Source organism: Leptodactylus fuscus, chromosome 4, assembly GCF_031893055.1.
Source record: "Leptodactylus fuscus isolate aLepFus1 chromosome 4, aLepFus1.hap2, whole genome shotgun sequence".
Taxonomy (NCBI): Eukaryota; Metazoa; Chordata; class Amphibia; order Anura; family Leptodactylidae; genus Leptodactylus; species Leptodactylus fuscus.
Window position 1 is genome coordinate 77,642,268 of NC_134268.1, and position 22,436 is coordinate 77,664,703.

At 40.6% G+C, this 22,436-nt stretch overlaps 1 protein-coding gene across 1 annotated transcript in view; it reads left to right on the forward strand.

The window, feature by feature from the left end:
* Nucleotides 1-9,244: 9,244 nt before the first annotated feature.
* Nucleotides 9,245-22,436, forward strand: part of MC5R (melanocortin 5 receptor) — a 55,954-nt gene continuing 42,762 nt past the window's right edge. The window contains exon 1 of the mRNA XM_075270707.1: nucleotides 9,245-9,422. The gene's annotated coding sequence lies outside the window, so the exon portion shown is untranslated. The remainder of the gene's footprint in view (nucleotides 9,423-22,436) is intronic.

Genomic DNA, 22,436 nt, shown 5'->3' on the forward strand with positions numbered 1-22,436 from the left:
CCCCCAGATTCATGTCCCCTCATCTCTGCCCCCAGTTTCATGTCCCCCATCTCTGCCCTCAGAATCATGTCCCCCATCTCTGTCCCCAGATTCATGTCCCTCCATCTCTGCCCCCAGATTCATGTCCCCATCTCTGCCCCCAGATTCATGTCCCCTCCATCTCTGCCCCCAGATTCATGTCCCCTCCATCTCTGCCCCAGATTCATGTCCCCCATCTTGCTCACACACAGCCTGAACCTCCTATCACGCTCACACACAGCCTGAACCCCCCCTATTATGCTGACACACAGCCTGAAACACCCCCATCTTGCTCACACACAGCCTGAACCCCTCTATCATGCACACACACAGCCTGAACCCCTCTATCATACTCACACACTGCTTGCATCCCCTTCCCACCTTTTGCTTACACATGCTGTCTCTTCTCTCCATCTTACCTTCCAGTCTCCATCCACTGCAGCCTTCCCTTCCTGTGTAACTCGGCACTGTACTGAATAGCTCCGCCCACACCAGAGTCCGATCACATGGTCATGATGTCATCACAGGTCCTTCATCCCACTAGGATCTACCCTGCTGCAAAGGCAGCATGGCTTCTCAGCGGCTAAAGCCATCGGAAATATGTATTTTCCGATGGCTTTAGGCGACCCCTTTGTTTTGGTCATTCGACCCCCGCCAGGGTCGCGACCCACAGGTTGAGAACCACTGCTCTATGCGTCTCATGAGGTCAGACAGTCAAACTTCCTCCCCATCATCTTTGGTTTTTGTCTGGCTGTAAGACAACTGGCTGGAGCAATAACTTCCCTACTGTTCCCTGTCTACAGAAGCACAAAATTCTTCATTAATTTTCCACCCGAGATGGAGCAGATCAGCAGTGGATAAAACTCCTTTGTTCCTGGCAGAATTTCTACAAGACTTTTTACATGCATATATGCTAAAAAATAGTAAGGGCAATATTAACTTGGGTGTTTATTATATATCCAGGTTTAATAATCTTGGTAGTTTCTAGAGGTTCAAGCGCTAAAAAGTTGTAGAGACAGGAGCGACAAGCTCTCCTGATGCCCAAGGTGGTGTTTACAGAATATGTTCAGACTATTTTCTGGTGTCTGAATACAACGATATACACCACAATTATTAATCTTTGGTGATCCATGTGCCAGAAAATGGTTGGGGTGGATGGGTTACTTACTTGTAGTTATTGTCCTAGCATGTGTGGTGGAATGTTGGATGACATAGCTATTGTTTAGATGTCAGCTATCTCATATGCATGGCCAGCTTTAGTTTTTTTTTTTTTTTTTACAGGTTTATTTAATTGGATTACGTCAGATGACCTGCACTCTCATCATTTTTTTTTTTTTTTTTTAAATATAAAACGGTTAGTGAGGAATGTGCACGGGAGTCTTTACTTCAGTTTTTTGTTTCTGTTTGTCTCTTTTACAGGTTTAGCTCTCATGAGTTTATTATACATGCAAACATACATACACGCATATAGCAAGCTGCAGGCGAGATATGATCCAGGGATATATCCTATCGCCATATCTGGGGTAAGGAAGGAATTTTTTTGCCTCCACCCCTCTGGGGGTTGTTTCACCTTCCTCTGGATCATTGGGTCGGTGACTTTCATCTCAGGACAAGGATGGACTGCAGCGAGTTCTGTGCTCTCCACCAGGCCTGAGCTCTTAGTCACTGCGACCTTTATTTTATTAAAGGGCCAGTAATATTTCATTACGATGTTGCCTATTCAATAAAATATATTTAAACATATCTATATTGTGCTTGTGGTTTTTGTGTTGTGTCTACATTAGTCCTTAGGGAGCCTTCACATGGAGTAACGCGCCGCTCATTTTGTCCCAAATACACATGTAAAAATACACGTGTAAAATCTAGTAAGCCATTGAGTTCAATGTTTTTTTTCGTATAACGCGCGTAATTTTGTGTGCGTAATTTTGCACGCATAAATTTACACGCACAAAATTACGCACGTTATACGAACAAAAAACCATTGAACTCAATAGCTTACTAGATTTTACACATGTATTTTTACACGTGTATTTGGGACAAAATGAGCGGCGCTTTACTCCGTGTGAAGGCTCCCTTAGATAGTGATCATGATGATAGTAATGGCTGTTGCTCAATATTCCAGTGTATTCCAATATCTGTATATACAGTAATAAAGTGAATAATCTAAATATGGCAGCAGCTCCTGCGGGACAGGGGACTATAGGGGGCGCCATATACAGTGAGCAGATCACTCATAACACTAGTCATTGTGATACCATAAAAACACAAATCTGCAGCCTACAATCTTGGGGCAGCTTCAATATATATACTTACCTCTCCACCCCCTAGCACATCCCACTCTCTTCCCCTGCTCCGGATACACTGCTGTGATGTATGTGCGCCTGGAGCAGGGGAAGGGAGCGCTCCGGGAACTGAATCAGTTGAGTAAGTACTGGCTGGGGGACAATTATCTATGTGGGGCCAATGCTGGGGGGACTTTAAAATATGGCAGTTGCCACTTAACAGTATTTTGCATGTGTTTACTGTAGTCTGGGTACATAGTATACAGTGACTGGATAATACCACCATACAGTATCAAAACAACACAGCTATCAAAATAACTAGATAACATCACTGTACCATGATGACTGGGTAGTACTACCATAGAGTAACTGGATAATACCACTACACCACAACTGGATAATATACTGATTGAATAATACCACCATAGACTTTCTGACTAAAAACACCATATACTGACTGCATAATACCACTGAACTGTGACTAAATAAGGCTGGGTTCACACCAGCGCTTGTACTCTGGGATTTCCGTCCAGAACCCACCCTTTTCAGGCGGAAACCCGGTGGACTCCATTATAGTCCATGGGGTCCGCGGGTAACATTTTTTTTAAGTGGATTAGGTTTCTGTTCAGGGGGTCCCCAAGCAGACCCCTGAAAGGAAACCTGAACACAGGTGTGAACCTAGCATAATACCACCATATCATACAGTGACTGAATAAAACCACCATACAGTAACTAAACACTATCAACTAAAATCCCAAGGAAGCTGTAAGTACTTGTTCAATGTACTTCCAAACTCAGACAGCAATCCGGTGACATGAGGCAGGAACTTTATTAATGAAATGACAGCTCGGTCTGTGCGCAGGGCAGCCATGCTGATGAGAGAAGAAGCAAAGGAGAAGGCCCGCTCCTCCAATCAGCATTTCCTGCTGAAGAACGAGTAGAAGAGCCTTCTCCTTCTCTGTTGCATGTCTCATCCATGCTGCTCACCTCAGAAAAGACACCATACTATATAGCGTAGAAGAGCAAAGCAGGGGGGCCCATGTGGCGGTTAGGGCCCTGGGCAATTGCCCAGTTTGACCCCCCTGTCTATTGGTATGTCTTTGGGGGACAGGAAGAAGTCATGCAAACACAAAGAGATCATACAAACATTACACACATTTTCATAACTTCAGCTGTGTTAACCTTAGAAAGCTAGAAATTCGATAGATAAGTTTCTTGGAGCCCTGTCAGTCTCATACACTATGTTTTGAACCATTTTAAGCTGTAGTTTGTACTGAACGTATTCAACCCAAAACAGATCTATGAACCGAACCCCCTGAACCCGAAACAAATGTTGACAGATTCAGTGATTTATAGTGTGAAAGAGAGTGGATTTAACCTTTTCTCAAAATCTTCCATACTATTACTCTGGAAGTCGGCTGTTTAAATATGGCCACGTGGGAGCAGAGTGGCCGCCATCGCTACCGGCTATGAAGATTGCAAGAGCCATCTGGTATTCACAACAGCCAGGAACTTTGTGAAGGATCCAAGGCATGTTTTAACTATTTGCCTATTGAGGCTTCCTGGACTTACTCATAGATGGCAATAGAGAAGTATTGTAGTCTATGAGAGAAGGGATCTAAAGAATATAGCTTCCAGCTCCCTAGAGGATCTTTAATAAAAAGTAGTTTAAAAAAAATAAAATAAAAATAAATAAATATATATATATATATATATATATATATATATATATATATATAAAAAATTCAAATCACCCCCCTTCCCTAGATTTGAAATAAAGATAAAGAAAAATTGACTTAAACAAACACGTCCAAAAACACGAAAAACATATAAAATATATTTTTTTCCATATGGCAAATGCTGTAGCAGGAATAAAAAATCAACATAGCCAAATTGTAAATTTTTTACCATTTTGCCTCCCATAAAAAAATTCAATAAAAAGTTATCTAAATATAAAGATAAAAATATCTAAATAGTACATCTGGCCTTGTGAAAGAGGACTTCCTGGGAATATGGAAAATTATTTATGTTTGTCAGAATTTGCCAACTTTTTTTTCTAAAGTTAAAATGTAAATATATATATATTATATATATATAATCCCTGGAATCATACTGACCCATTGTTAGGGAATTGCTAGATGACAATTCCCCAGTAGCTGCTGGAGAACCCTGGAGGAAGGGGCATAAGAGACAGTGAGCCCTAAGTTGAAGCCCTCCACTGTCCCTTCCTCTTTCCAGGCCCTATCCTAGGTAATAGGTGGCAACTTGGAGACGATCCCTTCCTATATATGTGACACACAAAATGCAGACTAGACAAACAACAACAAAGGGAGGTCAGCTAGCCAGGGTTCGGTAACAGTCGAGCAATGCAGTGCCAAATCGAAGTCCAAGAGAATTGTCAATAGGAAAAGCCAAGGTCAGAATTAAGAATACAAATAACAGAACAGCAAGAGGAAATACCAGCAAGCACAAGGCAATAACCAGCCCCAGTGTGAATGTGAGCCAAGACTAAATAGGGGAGGATAAACCCGCCCTGGACCTGACAGGAAGGCAGGCTGTCAATCACAGGGCAAACCCAAATTTAACTACTTCATGGACTGAGGCAGACAAGGGCAGAAGACGGGTGTGGTGCAAATTCAATTACAGAACTAGAGCCTTGTTCACACAGTGCAACCAAAAACTCTAAGCAAGGAACTAAACTGCTCACGCCTCTTGCGCCGCTGCATGCGAGCAGAGGGTGGCGCAGTGACCTGAACAGGCAGAGATGTTACACCCATAGAATACAGGTGATATGTATTTTTGGCTGTATAGTAAGACCGTAAAAATGTAGTTCTTAAGAACATTGCACAAATGCAGTTTTTCTCCAATTCCACCCCATTCTGAATTTTTTCCAGCTTCCCAGTACATTGTATGGAATATTAGATAGTACCACTATGAAGTACAATTTGTCCCACAAAAATTAAAAACTCGTAGATGTGAGCAGATTGAGGTCTATCTATCTATCTATCTATCTATCTATCTATCTATCTATCTCCTATCTATCTATCTATCTATCAATCTATCTAGGCTTGTGGGAATACATTCTGTATAACCTTTTTTATGCATCTTTGTTCTTTCTGTTTTATGAGACAGTTCTATAAGTGACTGATATCTGTAATATCTGTCTCTCGGCAGCACAGTCATAGAGGGCAGGTTGTCAATCCCTGACAGGATGGCCATCTTGACTTCTCAGCATATAAAGTGTAGAGATTTCATTGGATACGTGACACGTTATACTGAATCTTTTCCTACTAAACCATATATAAATTCCCTCAGTTCTTTCCACTCTGTAACAAGCTGCATACATATTACCCAGCATTTTGCTAGTGACAGGTTTCTCTTAAATTCCTTTTTTCTATAGTTGTAAACCTGACACCTATTCCACAATCCCCTTGATGCTCCTGCTATTAGAATGGCATATTTTCTATTTATCCATCTATCTTCAATCTCTATCTATATCTTTCTTTCTCTTATTGAGATCATGTTTTTTTTACATCCGTTTAATGGATCCAAAAGAACAGAGGCAGAAATGAATGCAAATGGATAACTGTGTACATAGACATCAATGTGTTATAAAACAGGTCTGTTGCTGGCGGACATAAAAGTATGGTATACTACTTTTTTTGTCTCTCTTAAAAAAACAAAAAAAACCCCCAAAACAATGGACAGCAACAGAAATATAAATATATAATATTTGTGTTGAACTTTGTGAACTGTACCTAATAAAAAGGCACCAGTGTACGAGGGGTGATCCAAAAGTAATGATAATCGGTTATTTCTAGTGCACACAAAAATAAAAATAAAATGTCCTTACTCGCTTAGGTACCCACTAGTTCAGGAAAAAAAAATCACTTAAATAGGCCACGATTCCCGGGAGCTACATTCATTTGAATACGAACTGCAACTTCAACTGGAGTGAACATCAAAATGGAAAAAAAAACGAAATTGGAGCTGTCATCAAATACCTCTGCTTGAAAAAAAAATGTCTACCAAAGACATACACAGCAACTTGGTGGAAACATTGGGGGACTCTTTTCCTCCATATTCCACAGTTGTCAGGGGTGAACCTAGGCGGACGTCAGAAAGCCCCCCCCGGGAGGAGGGGGCGGAGCCGAGAGGGGGCAGGGCCGAGCGGAGGGCGTGGGGCGGAGCCGGCAGCGTTAGCGGGCAGAGAGCACGCAGGGAGAGGACCTCCTCTCTGTTAAGCATGAGGGGCGGCCGCTGGAGCAGCGCTGCATCCACAGGGCCGCTCCAATCCACCGCTCGCTTCCCGTGCCAGGCTGCCGAGACGGTGATGCTAAGCCAGTCCAGGACAGCTTGTCCTGGACTGACTTAGGTCAGCAAAAATGCCGCCCCCCCCCCCCCCCCCCGGGGCCCCGGCATAGCACCGCCTGAAGCGGTCGCTTCAGGTCGCCTCATGAGAGGTGCGCCGCTGACAGTTGCATGCTGGGCCAAGGAGTTTAAGCTGGGAAGAACATCGACGGAAAATAAACATCGTGAAGGATGCCCATCCACGTCCCTCACTGAAGATAACGTGAAAAAAGTTGAAGAAGTTGTATTGGCATATCAGGCATTTAGCTGAGGTCACAGGGATCTCATATGGCAGTATTCAAATAATCCTTGCGAACGAATTGCATATGAGAAAGGTCTCCGCACGTTCGGTGCCGAGAATATTAACCAACGAGCAAAGGAAGAAATGAGAGCAAATCTCGAAAAGTTCCAAGCAGACCAGGAGAATTTTTTGTCATGTTTTGTGACCAGGGACGAGACCTGGATCCACCACTTTGATCCCGAAACTAAACAACAATCGATGACATAGAAACGAGCCAATGAACCGACACTGAAGAAATTCAAAGTATCAAGCTCTGCAGGGAAGGTTACGGCGTCCGTTTTTTGGGACGCTGAAGGAATTATTATGGTGGACTATTTGGAGAAGGGAGCCGCTATTACAGGCTCCTACTAAGCAGAACAAATAAGATTGCAGGAGGCTATCAAGGAGAAAACGCACGGCAAAGTGCGGGTTGGGGTGCTGTTTCACCAAGACGCACTGGCTCACAAAGCTGTAGTTGCCGTGGCTGCCGTCCAAGAAGCGGGCTTTGAACTGGTGGAACACCCCCCTATTCGCCAGATCTAACCCCCAGTGACTTCTTTCTCTTTCCTCGGCTCAAGGAACACCTCCGGGGCAAGAAATTTGACAACGATAGCGACGTGATAACCGCTGTTGGGAATTTTTTTGAGGGTCAAGATCAAGAATTTTTTTCTAAGGGAATTCTAAGTTTAGAATAGAGATGGACTAAATGTATAGACTTGTTAGGAGACTATGTAGAAAAATATTATTATTTTTAATATATTCATTGTGTTTATTATTGATTATCATTACTTTTGGATCACCCCTCGTAAACTTGAAGAGACCACTCTCCATGTGTGTTTACTTGCCTGATAACCAGCCCCAAGGTCCCATAGTTACACTATGTAAACGGATGGCCGTCTGTTTTTTTGCATCCATTAAATGGATGTAAAAAACATGTTCTGAGCCTTAAAGGTCTCTTTCATGAGGCAGTTATTGGTCACCTATTGGCTCGTGTAGAGTCCTCAGATCAGATGCTGAAGTGCAAAGGCACGGCTTGTCAACTGATCTTCTATACAGCTGCAAAACCAATGATTACTGTAGATGACATTAACAATTGTTGGTCCCCATACAGGTTTTCAGAAAGCTGTGTAAAGACCTTTTCAGCCAATGCCGATGAACTTGTTTTCTTGTTGATGGGCACTCATAGCAGTGACAAAGCAGTCCTTATGAAAGGATTCTTGTGAGCCGCTCTCAGCTATGAAAGCTAATAACAGGACTTACTTTACTGCTTGTCACAAGAAAAACTCTGCGCTTACGTTCTATAAATAGATTACAGCTTACAGGTTTTAGTAAAGGAAAAGAGACACATCAACATGTCTATCTATCTATTGTACATACGTATGTATTATTTACTGTCCCTGAGTATTGTCACTTCTCCTGGAATATTAGATTGCAATAAAGGAAAGCAGAATACACCAAATGAGGATCTTTCTTTCCTTTCCTTTTTTCTTTCTTTTCTTTTCTCTTTCTTTCTTTCTTTCTTTCTTTCTTTCTTTCTTTCTTTCTTTCTTTCTTTCTTTCTTTCTTTCTTTCTTTCTTTCTTTCTCTCTGTATCTATCATTTATCCATCTGTCTGTCTTTCCATCCATCATGATTTATCTATCTATCTATCTATCTATCTATCTGTCTATCTATCTATCTATCTATTTATTTATCATCTATCTATCTATCTATCTATCTATCTATCTATCTATCTATCTATCGCTCTATATATTCATCACTTATCTACCTGTCTATCATCTACTTCTTTTACTGAACTGTTCTGCAATGTAAAGCTTGTCTTATCTCTTCCTTAAAGTTATGACATCAGAGCCCTGCATGTGTCTCTTGGCAGCCTTTTCTGAAATTACATAGCATGCTTATCACTTAGAGAAATATCTATCTCCTATCTCTTTACAGATACTGTATGTCACTGTGCTGCTCTTCAATGCGTGTGTGTGTGTGTGTGTGTGTGTGTGTGTGTGTGTGTGTGTGTAGAGGTTTCTCTGTACATGATCTTTGCTTAACAGCTGACAAATGTATATAGTGGTGGGTTATGCATTTCATACCATATAAAAATGCACCTTATATAAACTGCTATTTTCTTGAAGATCCAGTAAGTTTATAGAGATGCTGGTGAGTGCCCTCTGCTGGTGAAGTCTTCCATGTATTACTTGGATGAGGATGACAGGATGGAAGGAGGAGTTAGAAGCTCCACAGCTGTGGGATTTGCTGCTGCAGGTATAAAATAGAGAGTTGCTCAGTATGTGATCAATAGCTGCTCCTTGTTCTGTGGACTATATTCTGACTGCATCATTTGTCCATTCAGAAAACCAGACACCTCTTGCCTATACTCTTCTAGCTAACAGATTCTGTATAAAGTGGATAATGGACCAGTCAGAAAAGAATGGGATTGTGCAGAATGATCAGGAGTTATACATGAAATCTTATGAAGATTCCTAAAAAGTCTTCAGGTAAATGAGGGAGTCATGGGGTTACTTCCTCCTCACTTCTCATCTAGTGTGTATTGGCTCCTGTACATATGTGTCATGTAAGAAAACTTTTAGCTGTTTTTCATGATCAGAAAAGATACTAAAGTGCTTTCTAATATCTAAGCTGAGTTTGCTATATGGCACTAGTCACAGTGTTTGTCATTTTATATAGCACTGCATGTGAACCTCTTATCTTTATGCTTGAATTTTGCAGTCCTAAAGATTTATATGACAAATCCAGTACTGCTACATCTATATGTCCTACAATAAACACTTATAGATGGCTGGGAAGCTACTGTATGTTACTCTGCTCTATGTGTATGTGGTTATTTTACAATCATTTTGCTTATTACTTTTTGGCTACCGGATGTTTGATGAATTACAGAGATTTTTATATGTTTTTGTCGCAGAGGGTTTTGTTAGAACAGTTTCATACAATGTCATGTGATAATGTGATTATATTGTATTGTGTAGCATTCAGGCTCGCCAAGGTCAATAATTATTACTCTCTCATTTTGACTTGAACTATATCTTGTCCATCTCTAAAGCTAAGACAACAGGGGACGCTGGATTCCCATACAACATATTGCTGTAAATCAGATTGTTAGTGATTTAGGAAGCTGAGGTTAGGAAGTGTGAGAATGTTCTGGCTTCTGAATGGAATGTCATGTTTCCCACAAGTTTTCTTTTCTGCCCAGGCACTTGTAGAAAACCATTTCCAGCTAGAGACCTGGATTATTTTTATATTGCATTTAGTTCCTGTTGCTTATAGAGTATCTAGATATTCCACAGATCTCTACAACATTTGTCCATACACATCCAGACAATGACCTCAATGAGACTTGCAATGTAATGTCCTTATCATAGACCTATATTCATGTAAGGGACACTTTTTTTTATAGGAAGCAAGTCAAGCTATCAGTATGTTTTTGGAGTATGAGAAGAAGTCAGTGACCATGAGGGAAACGCAATCCCACATAGGACGATTATCTAGACTCTATACTGAAGTTCTTTTTGCTTTTTACATGGGACTCTAGACGTCAGAAATGCCAGCATGGGTAATGTTGGGGTTCCTTGGGGAGCAGCAAAAATAGAATATGGCATTTATCACCTACTACCTGATAAACTATGTATCACATTATACTTCTTAGGGCTCGTTCACATCTGCGTTGTGAACTCCGTTCTGCAGGTTTCCGTTTCCTGCCTAAAACAGAGGCAGGAGACGGAAACCAGTAGGTGTCTCTCTCACCCATTCATTTGAATGGGGGAGAAAGCTGTCCGGCCGTGAGCGGCGGTGAGCGTTTTATGCTCTCCGCCGCGAAACCGGGTTTTATAATCCGGACACAGAGTCGGACATGCAGTACTCTGTGTCCGGATAAAAAAAATCCGGTTTCACGGCGGAGAGCATAAAACGCTCATCGCCGCTCACGGCCGGACCCGGTCTGTGCTTTCCGTCTTCTGGCATGCAGAAGACGGAAAGCACAGAACGGAAAGAAGAACGCTGGTGTGAACCTAGCGTTAGTGTAGATGTCATAGGGATTGGGCACTACATTCCCCTACTTGAGGACTCTAAAGATGAATATCTTAGAACTAAGCTTCACAAAACTCCCTAAATATACTCCCATCATATACTGTATGTAGACCACATATACAAAGATATTCATATGTAGATGCAACTGTTTCATATTCTAAGTGTAATAGAAAAGTTTCAATTCTGTGTATTAAATGTTTGATGTGTATATGTCATGGTTGGTAGAAGTTTAATGATTTAGGACTGGGGGAATAAGGTGACATATGATGAGAACAAGAGACTGACACTTTCCTAGCTGATAGTGCTAGGTATTCATGGTACACTATATCTCAAGCAGCACATTACAGTATACTAGTATGACAATATGATAGATGATGGCATGGTGCGTATTTTTGGAAAATCACCAGTTTATAGAATAATGAAGACATGAAAAATTGAAGCCATTATATGTGACACACAGCAATCTCCGAGCTGCAGATCTGTTTGATTTGTACATTTGTCTCTTTCAATGTCTATAGAGAAGTTAGTTTATTGCATTGTGGCAGATAACACTTGTGGAATAAATAGGAGAGGAATGTTTTAATATGAGAACACATTTTTCTCCATTATCAAGCTCATGAAACATGAAGTCAATGGAAAATAATGATTTCAATAGAGAGCTTGAGGTATGAACAATGAAGAAGCAGGGAGCAAATACCAGATGAGGGAGAGAAATAGGCTCTGGATGGGCATTAAATATTTACTAACATCTGAATCACAAAATATAGGGATGAACTAAGTTCAATGTTTCCCTTTAAATCCATTTTGAGTATACTTTTCCATAGACTGATGAAATGCATACTCTTCTCTGCATGGATAAAAACTACTCTGAAGAAACAAATATTCTACAGATCTTCCTTACCAATCCTCACGGCTCAGCATATTGAGATGATCAGCTTTGTAAAAAACATGATTTAACAATACTTTGTAAAGACATGCCTGTGCTAAATTTGTCTTTGTGTGGTCATGCAATGATTGTGATGTAAACTTTGACCTGTTGAGGGTTTTGCTAGAATGTCACACTAGAATAGAAAAGTGAAACCGGTTTTCCAGTCTACATGACTGAGGACCTATCATTGGCTGATTGGCTATTTGGAAAGGCTGCAGCATGTGGCTGAGTGTCGCTGTCTCTTACATATTTCTAATAACTAATAGTAATAATATTGTGTATATACTGTATAACATATTTCTCCAGCACTTTACAAGTCAGAGGGTGCATGAGCAGACAGTATTAGACATTAAAATATGACAAAGAAATGAACATGTCAAACAATAGGAGTGAGAGTCCTGTTAATAAGAGCTTACAATTATAAGGAAATAGGGAGACACAAGAGGAAAGAGGGCTTGTTTGGTACAATGATCCAGCCATCGCTTAATAAAAACTGAAGCTGTATGAGCCCGTGATCAGCTGGTATCTATGAATATACAGATACTAAGTCCATGGAGTGCAGGGCAAATTCTTGATAGAGGGGTCAGAATTTAAGGAACAGAATATGAAGGATAGTTTAGGATAAGAAATGTTAGCATAGTGTGCACAGGTGTAGAATGTGATCAGGTCACGGGATAAGTGTGTCTAGACAAATCCCTTCCTAGACTTCAGTTTTGATGCTGCCATAGTTGGATATTAGTTTGATTGTCCGGGGTAAAGCATTCTATAGCACTGGTGAGGCTTGAGAAAAGTCTTGGAGATGGGAGGGGTATGTTCAGATAACCGAGGATACTAGTCTAAGGTCATTGGCTGAACAGAGAGGATGGTTAGGTCAATAGACAGTGACAAAGGAGGAGATGTAGGGAGAATGGATTTGCGGGTAAGTGTGATAATTTTTAGAGATGAGCGAACAGTGAAATATTCTATATTCGTTTCGAATAGCCCCTCAATATTCGACTATTTGAACGAATATTGAATCCCATTATAGTCTATGGGGAAAAATTGCTCGTTTCAGGGGAAACCACTATTCGACTCAGGAGAGTCACCAAGTCCACTATGACACCTCAGCAAATCATGACAACACCTCTGGAATACAACTGGGACAGCAGGGGAAGCATGTCTGGGGGCATCTAACATGCCCAAGTCACAGTTTTACCCTAACATCACAGTCTATCAACTAGACACTTTCCACACTCAAAAAAAACCTCTATGAAAGTGGAAAAATACCTGAAAACCTTCTTTCCTCCACAATTGTATGGACAGAAACCCAAATTTTAAGCTAAAGAAACATTACCAAGCACGCCTTTAAATCACATTGCCCATGACAACCACAGATGGAATAGGCAATAGGATATCCAACAGTATCCACCCTGAACTGTCATTGTGGATGTGTGTGTGTGTGTGTGTGTGTGTGATGTGGTAAGACCTTAAAAAATGCACTTTTCTGGCCCTTAACGTGAGCCCTTCCAAATTAATTTAGAGTCCCTTAAGCTGAGCTACCAGCAGAGATTGAGGCCCTTGAGGCCCCAGGAACACCAAGACTCTTCATAGGTCATCACTTAATAAGTCTCAGAAAACCCTTTCAAAACTAAGGACCTACATAGCAAAGTGGAGCAAAAAAAAGTTGGGAATAAATTGAGGTAGAAGCGCATTGCGTTTTTTTGCTCAGCGTTTTTCATTGCGATTTCTGAAGAGTCTGTGTACTATTTGCCCCTATTATACCTACATGGAAACTGTTTGCATTTCCGCATGTAAATTGGATTGTTTTGGCGGCAAGCACATGGCTTTTTGAAAGCCACATTCAGATGAATGGGCCATTTGAGGGAATTTCTGTAGTAAAGGAAAGAAGAAGCTCACTGTTTCTCCTGTGAACCTACTTTACCAAGGTACAACTCCTTATCACTGAAATAAGTCATAAAATAATGTTTGATATGATCGATATTGAATAGTTTTCTTTACCAAATCCTTCAGAGGTTTATTTGGTTTGTCATCTTAAAATCCTATTGTTGTTAACAATAGATTGACTTCTTTTTTCACTGTAATGTTAACAGTATTGTAACAAGTTCATGTTACCCTCAGCAAAAGTGCTAAGCTGTCTGAGAATCCAAATAGCAGTGACATATAATCAGCTAGAAATGTATTCTTTCATGTTGCTGAAGCTGAAGAGACTTGGTGCCAATAAGTTAAGAGATTATGGACTTGCATTACTCTTTGGATGAAAAATCTTGCTTTATGCTCCAACTGAAAATGTATGACCAATGACCAATGGATAAGACAATATGCAGTGTGGTTAACAGCTGCAGGTATGAAATAGTTGCATGTCATATAAATAGCCATTTTTTGCCCTGGGAATTAAAATGTGAATCCATCCATTCAGCAAACATATATCCTCAAGTACCCTTTCAGCTGCAAGCTCCTCTATAAAGTAGATTATGGATCAGATAGGTAAGAATAGGTTTGTACATGGGGCGGATATAATAACACTTTGAGACATTTTTATGTAATTGTAAATTACCTATTGTCCTTGCTACTTTGGTACGTCATTTGCTCTCCTTCTTAGCAGTGCCCTTGTCAAGCAAGATGCTAAATAATAAGTGATACAAATCATGTATGCCAGGTTTTTGGCACAAGCCAGAAGACCTAAATGTGTTCCTTACCTTGATATGCTTGTAAATGCTGGTTTGTCCTATAAATTTGTGCTGTTGCATTACTTTAATAGAGATTTCTGCTCTTTATCAAAAGACGGCTGCCTTGCATAAATTCATAAAACAACTAATACACTATTCCACTCTCCTACCTCTTATTTCATAGAGGTCATTTTACTGGGTAGCCCCCTGAAGCAAAAGGGACAAAACGTGCATTGGGGCTCGTGATGGAGGTCCCATTTTGATCCTGAACTATTACTGCTTTAGGGTATTATTTGCCATATCCTTATTTTGTGATATTATTGAGTGCCCTTCCTGCATTACATATTATGTGGTCATACTATTTATACTGGCAAGCCTATATGTATGTCATTACTATCATTTCTTGTGATGGATTTTGGTGTACCCAGATAGGTGTATTGTTTGTTTAATTTGGGATCTACTGATATATAAGATAAGATGAGATAATTAGAGATGAGCGAACACTAAAATGTCTGAGGTTCGAAATCTGATTCGAAGAGCCGCACACTGTTCGACTGTTTGAATGGATTTCGAACCCCATTATAGTCTATGGGGGGGAAATGCTCATTTCAGGGGTAGGCAAAATTCAATACAATTATACTTACCAAGTCCACGAGTGATGGTCGGGCTGCATTCCCCTTGAAATCTTCTCCCGGCGCAGCGCCCCCGTCGCGTCTTCCGGCTGGAATTCACTCTGCCTAGGCATTGGGGCCTAGGCAGAGCCGACTCTAGAAATAATCCTTTAATAGTCTCACCATGGGGAAATTCAGTGTGTTACAGCAGCATGGATAATACAGTAATATATTTCAAGAAAGAACACATACAAGCTCATAGCAGATAGACAAGATACTAGGAGTCATAGCAACTCAGGATCATTTAGTTCTCTGTGCGGAGTAATCTTCGCTTAGCCTGACTGTGATTGGGAGGAAGGCTCTCCGATAGTGCTCCTTCTCACACTTGGGGTGAAGCAATCAGTCACTGACAGTACTGCTCAGTGCTATCACAGTCTCTTGCATGGGATGGGAGTTGTTCTTCAACATGGAGCTCACCACAGACAGTATCCATCTGTCACCCACCACCTGTACTGGGTCCAGGGGGCTCCCCAGGACAGAGCTGGCCCTTCTAGTCAGCCTGTCAAGTTTATTTCTGTCTCTGGCTGGTATACTACTCCCCCAGCAGGTCACTCCAAAGATTATGGATGATGCTACCACAGAGTTGAAAAAGTTCCTAAGACGTGCCACCTGGACTCAAAAGGCCCTCAGCCTTCTGAGCAGGTAGAGCCTGCTGTGACCCTTTCTGTGCAGTGTGTCCAGGTGATCAGCCCAGTCCAGTTTATTATTGAGGAGCACACCCAGTTACTTATAGGTCTTGACTACCTCAATGCCCGTCCCCTGAATGTCCACTGGTTTTGATGCATATCTCCTCTTACTAAAGTCCACCACCAACTCCTTGGTCTTCCCAGCATTAATCCTCAGGTTTTTCCGCTGGCACCATGCCACAAAGACCCGGTTTAAGTATCTGTACTCCCTGTCATCTCCATCTGTGATGAGGCCTACTATTGCAGAGTCAGTGGAGTACTTTTGCAGCACCTAAAGTCAGCAGTGTACAGTGTGAAGAGAAAAGAGGCAAGAACTTTACCTTGTGGTGCTCTCGTACTACAGATCACAGTGTCAGACGCAGCCCCGGGCTCTGATACACTTAGAACAAAAAAGAGCAGTAATGGGTGGGCACTCACCAAACAAAGGGTATTGCACCTTAGGCTTGAAGAAGCGTGACTGTGAACGCGAAACGGCTGTTGCCTCTTTTTTGCCAATTGTGCTATCACTCCCTCCCTTTGGATTTCTTTTACTTATGCACCTAATAAAAGGATATGTTTTAGAGAAAAGAGAAGACGACTGTCGTCCTTTGGAGAATGTTTGGTGAGTGCCCACCCATTACTGCTCTTTTTTGTTCTATCACCTGTTCAGCTTTTTTCTGGGTAGTTGTGCACCTCCATCGTTTTCCTTGGCTCTTTTATACTCCAAGGACTTTAGCTGATCTTCATTGCTTGTCCTGACTATACATTTCATTTGGAATTATAAGCTGTGCCATCTACAGTTCTCTATTTTTCTTTATAAGCTACTCTGATACACTTAGTTCAGTTTGTGAGATAGTCTAGTATCGAGTTGGAGAGGTGGTGGTCCACTCCAACAAGGACCAGCTTGTCTCTCAGTAGCCCTGGCTAAATGGTGTTAAAAGTACTGGAGAAATCAAAGAACATTATTTTCACAGTGTTCTCTGGTTTCAAGTGTACAGTATTATTCAAGAAGAGAGTTCATATTCTAGTAATTAGTGATCACTTTATTAGTGGAGACTGGCCTAGAGAATGGTAATCTCTAATCTTACAATTATGGGCATTGCTAAAGGCTTGTGGGCCCTGGTGTGAAAATTCAGTTTCAAACCCCCTACCCCCATATTCCACCATCTCCTTTCTGTAATGCAACTGGGCAGTTGCAAGACAAAACATCACTGTGTCACTCTGTGATGTCTTCACCAAATAATGGAGTGACATTACGACTAGAAGATAAAGCAGCCTAGGTGACTAAGTCAGTCCCTTACAACTACTGGAGCCTACCTTCAAGGCTCCAGGAAATGTAGTTTTCACTACAGATCATCGGCCCGAAAATAATATACTATCGTCCTCCTGATGAGCAAACTAAGCGAAATGCGTTGAGGGCAAAGATACGGCATATCAGACAGACTGTAGTTAGCACAGCTAATGAACAATGTGAACAGGAGTTAGTATAGTGGAGCGTGCACTTGGAGAAGCATACAGAAACGATTGACGCTTGTATGCAGCCACTGTTTGCTACTACTGACTCCTGCTGTGCGTGCCTGATATGGTCTGAGGACCATTTAAACTGGGCAGAATATCGTTAGTTGTTTACCCCTGTTAGGTTCTATAGCCCATTTAGCCTCGCCAATAGGATGACAAATTAACTAACTTGATATTGTGAGAATTAGATCTATAAGGTGAGGAGTGGCATACTTACCTGGGGTTCAGTTAAGTTACATCAAAGTAGCACCTTATAATGAATTGAGAAGGGACTACAATTATTATATATTTTTACTGGGGGAAGATACTGCAATTTTAAAAACTGTTTAATAAAAGTTATGTTTTATTTATGTTAGCCTTTGGGGGGCCCCTTATTGTATTGATAGTTCAGACTGGTTACCCTTACCCGACGTGTCTTGACCCCTTCAGTTCTGACAGAGATTATAAAGGCCTATATAATAGAAACCCCCATAAATCACCCCATATTCAAAACTGAACATCTCAAATAATGCAAAACAGCATTTGTGAAGCTTGTTAACTCTTTAAGCATGTCACAGAAATTAAAACCGTATAGAGGTGAAATTTAAACATTTCATTTTTTTCAATCAAACATTCATTTAGCCCTAAAATAAACACATTCACAAAAGGTTAAAGGAGAAAATTCACCTGACAGTTTGTTGTGAAATTTCCCCCGAGCACAGAAATACCCCACATGTGGGTGTAAATTGATTTTTGGGCACACAGAAGGGAAGGAGCGACACTGAGGGTTTGAACAGCAGATTTTGCTAGAATAGTTTTTGTGCCATGTCTCATTTGCAGAGCCCTTAAAGTACCAAAACAATAGAAACCCCCCAAAAGTGACACCATTTTGGAAACCACACCCCTCACAGAATTCATCAAGAGGTATAGTGAGCATTTTCACCCAGCAGCCTTTTCACAGATTTTATTAAGATGGCGATGTGTAAATGAAAAATTAATAGAATGGCAATTTTTCACCAAATTTTTCCATTTCACAAGGGGTGAAAGGAGAGAACACCCCCCACATTTTATTACACAATTGCTCATGAACGTGGCAATACCCTATATGTGGTTATAATGTATTCTATGGGTACATGGTGAGGCTTGGAATGGAAAGAGCGCTATTGGGATTTTGGAGGGCAGATTTAACTGGATTAAATTTCAGGTGCCATGTTGCATTAGCAGAGTTCCTAAAGTACCAATACAATGGGAACCTTCAAAAATAACCCCGTTTTGGAAACTACACCCCTCACAGAACATATCAAGGGCTATAATGAGTAGTTTGACCCTACAGCTTTTTCACAGATTGTATTAACATTGGGACGTGAAAATGAAAAAAATTTTTTTTTTCAATAAACAGTCAATTTAGTCCAATTTTTTTTATTTTTACAAGAGGATAAATGAGAAAAAGCCCCTCAAAGTTTGTTACAAAATTTCTCCTGAACGCAGCATTACCCCATATGTAGTATTAATCTGCTGTATGGGAACATGGCCGGGCTCAAAATGGGAAGAGTGCATTTTGGATTTGGAGGGCAGATTTTGCTGGAATAGTTTTCAGGTTCCATGTTGCATTTGCTGAACCCCTAAAGAAACAATACAATGGAAACCCCCAAAAGTGACTCCATTTTAGAAATTACACCCCTTAAGGAATTTATCAAGGGGTATTATCATTTTGAGCCTAAGAGTGCTTCCCAAAAATTAATGTACAAATTGAAAATTTAAATTTTGAAAAAAAATATGCCATTTCGGTGCCCAATGCGTTGCACCCACTTGTCTCATCAGAGGTATGCACTCCTAAAACTATTTAGTGGGCTATCCCGGGTAGAAAGAAGTTATATATGTGGATGTAAACTGCTGCTTGCTGCTTTTTAGCTTTTGGTGTACAGATTTGGAGGGGTTTCCTGATGCCATGTTGTTTTTGCAGAGCCCTTGAGGTGCCAGTAATTTGGAATTCCCCAAGAGTTGACCCCATTTTGTAAGGAAAATTTTAGAGTCTCTACAAATATGACATGGTGTCCAAAAACCAACAATCTAAATCAGCTGTCCAAAAGCACATATAGCACATATAGACGAAATGTGAGTTGGGGACGGGTCCAGTCCCACAGGGCATCCTGGATACATTCCACCATAGGTATGTGTTCTCCTGTCTGCCAATAGTGGTATTTAGACTTCTTCACTTGTACTATGACTATGAGCCCCCTTCCCACTTGTGGTTTCTAGGTGTGCTTCATTACTCTTTGCTCTATCTACTTATACTAGAGGAGCCCTCCTTATTGTCATTATCATTTATTTGCCACTACCATTACAGGTGCTGGTCTGCACAGGCACTTATGACCATGTGTATTTCACCATCTAGGTTATATAACAGTATACAATTTTGTTGACTTGTATATATTGTTATACAGATTTTGGAGTCCACTATATTTTCTACTTATATACTCACCTTGATATCATTTTATATGTACATTACCGTTACTTTTTTATGATATACTTTATTGTACAGGTGACTATATCCAATTCACGTTAACATTTACCCTGCTATGTTCGGATGCTCTGTGTGTCCGGGATCCCATTTCTTTGTCTGTTGGTAACAATCCTTCTACTATGACCTTTTAATGTTTTCTAATTAAAGATATACATTTTACCCTAATTATTTTGAGTATTCCTCCCTTTTGTTCTGTTTTGTCTTGATAAAATATTCTAGACTGTTTTGAAAACTTCTAAATCATTCTAGCCATGTCTAGACGTTGGTAGAATATTCTAGACATCTGCCTGTTTACTATATAAGCACGTCTGCTGGACAGTAGTACTTACTGTAATTGCAGTTATAGTGTGATAGTGGATAGCGATATTGTGTGAGAGCAAGTGCAGCAACGGAATTGGACTGAGAAATATAGTGTGTAGTTAGATGCAGAGATGACATCAAGAGGCTGTAAGCATTCTGCTGATTCGTTTTGCTACATATGTTCATCTAGACGCGAGCCAAGAAATATTCAATGAGAACATCGGTCAGGATGTGTGAAGCCTATAAGGTATACTTAGGAGTATGGGCTGGGGACCAGGACAAACCCTGGGCACCTCACTACAGTTGTGAAAACTGCAAAAGAACACTTGAGGAATGGTTCTGAGGGGAAGAAAAGCCATGAAGTTTGCTATTCCAAGAATTTGGTGAGATCCTACTGACCACTCAACCAACTGCTACTTTTGCATGGACGATCCTTCCAAACGTCAAAGTGGCAAGAATGCTCCTCCAGTGACACATCCTGATATCCCATCATCAATTTTTCCAGTACCACTGCACTGAGCTCCCCATACCTGCACCTCCTGAAAGAAATCAGCCATTATCAGAAGAAAGTGGCATATCAGATTTTGAACAAGAACATGTAACTGATCCAGTCTATAGTGTCAGGAGGGAAGAAATGGAGAGATACTACCCCGATCAAAAGGATCTCAACTACTTGTTACGAGAGATGGGACTTACAAAGTGTTCAAGTTGCAGACCAGCGGAAACGGCGTCGAACATTTGCTAGTTTCTTTAGCAATCGTGACTGACGGTCTGTGCTAAATAGGTAATAGTTTTCCACCATCCACACATAAGTAACAGCTGCCGCACCCCATATAGTGCCCATGTCACACGAGGGAATTGTATACTTACTTTCTTGTCCTGCACAGTGCCCAACTGTATGTCTCTTCTATTCTTCTCTGTCTTCCGATTTATGGTACACCTAACAGTAAGCGGGGTCCTTCATCAACACTGTATAGGAAGAGAAGGAAAGTATACAATTCACTAGAGCAGCAGTGTGGCGAGGACAGTCTGAATAGTCCCCAGTCTTAGGGGCCAAATTGTCACCGCTCCTGATCCTCTACACTTCTCAGTGATATGTATACTTAGCCAGGCTCCTACATTCCCTATTATATATACGGATATACAGATGTTATTACTGTAAAATGATGTGATGTTTAAGGGTTTCCTGTAACATGAGATTGTTTGTCCATGACTCTGTACCAGCAGCCACTTGAATTAGTGATACAGTGCTATATGAATCAGATGGTTTCTATATTCTAGCTCTCCAATTGACTACATAAGTACTGCAAACACACATTGGAAGTGAAATAGATTTTCTTTCATTTACACCTACTAGACACACTCCCTTCTTTACAGCAGCTCGAAGTAATAAAAGCATATTGAAAATGGGGTGACATTGTAAGTAAGAGCCCAATATATCAAAGGGTACTTCATGCAGCTATCCCATAAGTATATTCTAGTAGTAGTCCTAAATGAACAGACAGTAGTTGCTATGGAAATCCAGTGCATGTTGAATCCTTTTACCTGACGTTGAAGTATATTTTTGATGTTAGATGCAGCCATTGAATTGTAGAGAGCGGGATAAGCTTTCTTTGGCCAAGTGACCTTTTCAAGTCTTTGGAATCCAGTAAAATAATATGAGACTGCATTATTTCCAGTTGTCAAAGCAAATGTTCAATAGGAAGTCCTCTCTCTTTCAGGGGTTTCTGATATGATGACTTTTTGTATCTCTGATGGCAGAAACACTTCAAACATAGAGCAAATAAACCAAATTATAAATCATAAAAATCTACTTCTATACCAGCTTACATTCATGGATACCTTAATGCAATTTTGCATTAAAAAATAAAAATCCATAAATGTTATTTTTTTGGGAAATTATTCTGACCCAAAAGATCGAAATGTGAAGAGCTCAAAATTATTACTTATGTCTGTATCTACTTTCACACACATCTTCACAAAATAATAACTGAAAACGCCAAAAATTTGAATTTAACCTTTTTAGGACAGCACCATTTTCTCTGGTTCAGGATGGGACATATTTTCAAGGTCCTTTAATTTTTTAAAAAAATGTAAAATAAAAAAAGGAGAAATTTGTCTAACAATTTCAAATAGCTTACCCTCTCTGTAATTTTTATGTAGGTGATAAATATTGCTGTGTTGTGGGGGCTAGAACCTGTAATGTGGACATAG